This window comes from Manis pentadactyla, chromosome X (genome assembly GCF_030020395.1).
Source record: "Manis pentadactyla isolate mManPen7 chromosome X, mManPen7.hap1, whole genome shotgun sequence".
Classification (NCBI taxonomy): Eukaryota; Metazoa; Chordata; class Mammalia; order Pholidota; family Manidae; genus Manis; species Manis pentadactyla.
The window spans coordinates 1,141,439-1,147,438 of NC_080038.1; the positions used below are offsets into that span (position 1 = coordinate 1,141,439).

The following is a 6,000-nucleotide window of genomic DNA, read 5'->3' on the forward strand; positions in this document are numbered from 1 at the left end:
TGGCCTCCATCCTATAGAATGTGCCTCTTGGGAGGGAATTCTGGGAGGCCACCTCGGTTGTCCCCATCACCTGCAGCTGCACCCACGGATGAAGGTATGGAATGTGGCAGCTCTGATGGACAGTCGTGCACAGTGGGCACCACGCAATGCCATGTATGCAGGGCGCATCCCCGCACCTCTCGGGTCTGCATTCGCTTCATCCACTTGCAAATGAGAATCAAGTCTCTCCTGGCATTCCTCTTGGGCTTGTGGGAGGAATCAGAGGAGGAGATGCAAGTGTGAAGGTCTTGCAGTAAAGACTCAGTTCCTCTCCAGTGACGATCACTTCCAGTGGGCAGACGATACCACTGTCTCTTGCCAGGGTTCCACAGTGTGGCGAGCTGCCACGAAGGGCCTGGGCTCTCTCCTTTGGCATCGGGGGAGATTCAGACCATGCAAGCCCCTGCTGAGGCATTTGGGAGCCTCACCCTGCCCACGCGGAACCACCATGAAAACCAAGCCTATCTCTCTCCTCTATTCTCTGAGGTGGTTTTGAGTCATTGTGGGAAGCCTGTCTTCTCTCCCTAGAAAGCCACATGATGCAAGCTCTGCAAGAGCCCTGCCCTGTTATGTAAGCTGTTTCCTACCCTCTAGATGTGCGTGTGATGCTTTAAGTCTAGATATCTGAACCATATGTTGGGTTGGGGTCCATCCTGCCTCTTCGGGACAGTGACAACAACATCCTTCAGTGACTCTGATTCCGCAGTGACAGCCCCAGATCCCAGACACCACGTGTTCCCCAGTCAGAACCTTCTCTGTAATGCAGTATGGGGTTTTCTTTCTCTTTTTTTTTCATTGACAACTTTATTTTTTCTTTTAGGAAAATCGGTTAGTTGAAAGACTAGACCCTTTCTTTTACGAGGCAAATCTGTGCCTGTATGAGAAAGAGCAGGGACTCCACAGGTAACAGGTATCACACAGTCTATCCTCTGCCCCTTTGAGCACATCCCCGATGCGTGAGACTCAGTGGGGCCGCCCAAAAGCACACGCTCATTTCATTTGGTGGGGAGCTTGGGGCCATGCACCCTCTGTGCCATGCAAGGATGTGTGGGGTTCTGCACAGCTCACTGGCATGGCTAGTGATGGCTTGGCCCGGCGACAGGCTGAAATACTCCTATTCTGCCAAATGCTCTTTGACCAAAGCCACAAAATATGTGTGAAAATCTGATGGTGTGAAAAGCCCCTTGTTTAGATATCCATGCCTCAGGGCAGACTGAATCCACCTCTCTTGCTGACCCTGAAGGTGTTCTCTCTAGAGTCACTCGAGCAAGCTAGGCATCACCACCACTGTGCATTGATTTATTAAATATTTTAATATGTGCCATATTGATTGGACAGCCGCCCTGTGTAACTTTTGTAGATGAAAATGCATATTTGTAGAACGCAGCCCTGAGAGTCTTGGAAGCCCCGGGTTGTAGATGGGGTAAGCTGCCTGGCCCACGAAGATGAAGCACAGGAAGACGGGGCCACAATTGGCATCATCCCCCTAAAGGGATTTCCATGCACCTTTCAGTGCAAATGGCCAGGTGATTCTGTCCGTCTGTCCTCGAGTTAAATAGCTTCCAAACTATGGTGAGCAATTCTTGCTAATGCCAATAACTCGGGATGCTAATGATAGTCCCAGCAGGGAAGTAAGAGGCTCTCTGAACCAAAACATGTGGGAACCGTGAACACAGAAGGTGAGACAATCTCTTTGTCTTTTCTTTGCTGATGTGCAGTTAAATCTTCTTCAAGAGATTTGGTGGTTATGATTGTCAATTTCCCCCAATAGATGTGACCACGGAACTCTTTTCTACTGGGGTCATTTATGAATACTTCAATTCAACTGGACCCCTGGGAATATGACCATTATCATCCCCAGCTTGTCACCTAGTAACCTAATAATACCATGTGCAGCGTGATACCCAGGTCCCAGATTTCCAAGGGAGTTGCACACCTTTCGGAGGTAGACCCCAGGAAGCAGAAACCCCAAGGCGCCACCCATCCCACAGTGTATGTAAACACACTGCAAGCTGGAAATGGCAGCAGAGTGCAACCCGGGGGTTCCCTGGGTCCGCTTCGCCAAGGAGGTGGCGGGGGTGGGCAACCTTGGCCAGCCACCTGTCTGCACTTCAGCGGAAACTGCACACACCCAGGCAATTTATCATGGAGAGGGTGAGTGGAGCCCCCAAGCTGGGTCAGCGCCGGTGGAAGCGCAGGCATGGCTGCCGACAGCACACGTGAGCGATTGTATTGTCTCCCTCCATGCCAGCGTGGTGCGGCGTGTCCCCGGGGGGAGGGGGGGCAGAAACAGCCCCTCGGAGGGAGGGCGGATTAGGTCAAGCCAGGGGAAGAAGTTGCAAATGAGGGTTTAAAATACTGGAGGGAAAAGGGACCTTTATAAAATCCAGAAAGAAATTGGTTATAACTAATGTGTGAACAGCAAATGAAGATACAAAGGGATTAAAAGTTTTTTTTTCATTAAATCTTAAAAGCGAGTCATGCTACGTGGAGGCACTTAGAGGGCACTGTTACCAAAGGCAGAGTTTGCGTGGGGAGGGCCCTGTGGTCTTTGGTGGAGGATATTCAAAGCTCCAGTCTGCAGTGAACACACTGCATTTGCCTGGGGCACCGGGCTCCACTTCGAAAATGGAAGTCTGAAGGTCAATGCTGGCTGACACGGGTAGGTAATGGTGGCATGCTCCAGGGTGTAGCTGCTGAAAGGCCACCTTTCACTGAATGTTAGCATCTGTCCATCTCAGGGGTGTGGACAATTCTTTTAAACCAGGGTAACTGGCTGCTTAAACTTACATAGCTACTGTTGGTGAAAGATGCATTCAGATGGAGATTCTAAAAGCAAAGATATAATAGAAGTATATTTAATGCAATATAAAGATATCTTTTAAGGGAAAAAAAGACATGCATGTGATCTTCCAGGCATTATGAAATGAGCAGTGTTTAAAATATAGAGTATCCCATATTGGTTAAATCTTTGCCAACATGGGGGTATAGCATTATTCTTCTGTTTTCCAAATTTCTAGAGTAGCATGTGTCTCAGTTGTTGGGAAGGGGATGGAGATGGAACTGAGTAAGTAATGTTCACAGCAACCCGCCGTTCACAATTTTCTAAACCACGGGAGAATATCATGCTCTCTTGTGTTATTTACGAACCATAACTTTTGAATCAATATTACAATTACACATGGCTGGCATTTAATCTCTACTACATAAAGTCACAGAAACTCTTTGGAATCTCATTGTTTATTTCTGGAACAAATAGCTAAGCAGAGAGAACGGTAAAGCGATCTGAGCATATTCCACAGAATATGTTTTCTGATTTCTTTGCATCGTGAGCCAGCCTGTAGCCATGATTCCCCCGGTGAAACTGGGAACAGAAGCCTTTTTCAACCAACATGCTTTGTTCCTTTGGATTTATTCCTTGGTAAAACTAACAATAACCCTGTAAGGAGTCCGCACAAGGACCCAGACTAACCTGATTCACTCATTCATGAGTGCATTCGTTCATTTAATTCATTTAATGGATCGCCTAGACGGTGCCAGGTATTGAAGTAGGTCTGGGTACACATGGGTGTAAATATCTGGTCTCAGAAAGTAGTGGATGGATGGTTGGATAAATGGATAGATGAGTCAGTGGGCAGATGGGTGAATGAGTGAATGGATGGATGGATGGATGGATGGATGGATGGATGGATGGATGGATAGATGGATGGGTGGGTAGATGGATGGATGGATGGGTGGGTGGGTGGATGGATGGATGGATGGGTGGATGGATGGATGGGTGGATGGATGGATGGATGGATGGATGGATGGATGGATGGATGGATGGATGGATCAGTGGGTAGGTAGATGGATCTGTGGATGGATGGTTGGATAGAAGATTCTCAACTTCCTAGCTTACTCCCAACCCTTCCCATCCTTCAGCCTATTTGCTGGTCCCAGAGAGTCAAAATGAGTCATGCCGTGCAGAGGTTATAAGTGGATCTGCTGTTGTCAGTAGCCCCCGAGCTGAGCTGTGTCTCACACCACTTAACATTTCTGCAACTCCAGTGTCATATCTTTAAGGCAGAGATATCCATAGTGCCTACCTCACAGCATCATTGAGGATTTTATGTAAGAAACTCCGGGTCCAGATGGCATAGGGAGAGCTCAGCGCATGATCCTCCCCCTGAGTGACTGTTACATGTGTCCCCTCAAATGAACTTGAAGATGTTACCCTGGAGTGGTTCAAGAACAAGGGCCGTCATTTTCCAGTGGAAAACTCCATAAGCTCATTTATCGTTTTCAATGAAATGACCCCACTTTTAAATTGACATTTCTTCCAATAATAGAACCTGGAGCCCACAGTTATCTGGAATGATCAGATGTCACAAAAACATGGACAGAAAATGGGAAGCACGGATAACCATGCACAAAACACAAGAAGACCATGGAGCTGTCCCCAGGAGAGAGAGCAGAAAGCAACTGAAGACATCATCTGGGTGGACACGCAAGTCCTGAAGTTGGACACACAGGCGTTTGCAACATGCCTGACCCTGGCTCATGCTAACTTGGGCTGCATGACTTACCTTTATCAGTTCCCCAGTGTACAAAATAATCAACATTTCTCCCTCATTGACAGGGGTTCTTTAAGGATTGAAATAAATTATGTCCAGCCTGACAGTACTGATGTTTACATGGTGTTGATATATTTTTATTTATCTCTGGGTTGCATCCAACATGTGCTAAGTGGAAATGTTTATGTCACATAAATGTCTCACTTTAGTCCCTTAGAACTAATTCTAGAATGTGGACTTTTCTGCCTCTTCATCTATAAAGTAAGTAAGCAAAGAGCACATTACCATGTTTTTCCTTTCCCTGCAACATCACACTTCTTCAAAATGTACTAACAATACACTTGGTCTTAAACATTTTTCTCCAAACAACCGAGATGTGAATAGGGGACCCACCACTTAACAATAATCACCTTATTGATTTTTTTTTCCCCTTGAGCATTTCTGAAACTTTTGGCAAGAATCCTGAGGTTGCCGAGGCCATGTGGGTGCAGGGGTCACCCAAACAGAGCATCTCAAAGTGAGGCTGTGGGTGCCTGAGTGCGGGGTTTCACAGAGCCCCCTGCAAACATGTGCATCCTGCATTCACGTTCAGAATTTTCATGTGAATCTCCAAGATAACTGTCTCCCTCTTATCGTAGCTGCCCTGCCATGCATAACTCCAGCCAACAGAAAAAGAGAAACCTACCTTCACCATTCAGATCTCTAGACGAAATCCAACATCTTTTTTTTCTTTAACATAAAGTTTCAAAGAAGCATGTGAATTCTTATCTTGTTAGCTGGCATTCCAGCCTGTGACTTACCCTGACAATTCCATCCTCTTTAGTCAATAAGATTCTTACTTGGAGTCACATCTGTTTTTTTTCTAACTGTGCCTTGGTGAACTGACAATATTCAGAATAAAAGGGTCACTGGCATGTGTCAGGGGTTTGCTTATGCCATTATCATTCAAGACATTCCACATACATTAATACTTCTCACAATGGCCTCATACAGGAGGCATCATAGAATTATTCTCATGTTTCAAATCCGGCACCCCAGGATGTCCTAACGATGGGAGGCTCGAATCTGGGTTTAAGCGGAAGGCAGTCTGATTCCAGACCACGCTTGGAGCCGGGACTCCCAGCTGGAGAGGACTTGATGCCTCCTCGGAGAGGGGCTTCCCGCCCGCTCCTCTGCCCGTTGAAGGGCAAGGCATCCAGGCTACACAATGGTACGTAGGTGCACATTCAGGACGGTCCGTCTTTAGTCACCCTGGGCCCTCAGTACGGTGCACCCCCAAAATATGAACAAGGGGCTGCCTGCCTCAAGGGCCCTTCCCTAGCAACACCTGGGCCCCCAGTCCTTGAAAAATCCCCTATGTCCCCCTCAAGGCAGCCACTTCCTGAGCACGTCCACCTGCTCCCTTACA

At 47.3% G+C, this 6,000-nt stretch overlaps 1 long non-coding RNA gene across 4 annotated transcripts in view; it reads left to right on the plus strand.

The window, feature by feature from the left end:
• The window catches only part of LOC130682014 (uncharacterized), a 31,838-nt gene extending 27,116 nt beyond the window's left edge, over positions 1 to 4,722 (plus strand). For all 4 annotated transcript variants that reach the window (XR_008995303.1, XR_008995304.1, XR_008995301.1 and 1 more), the window contains one exon: positions 4,368 to 4,722. This is a non-coding gene — a long non-coding RNA (uncharacterized LOC130682014). The remainder of the gene's footprint in view (positions 1 to 4,367) is intronic.
• Positions 4,723 to 6,000: the final 1,278 nt, after the last annotated feature.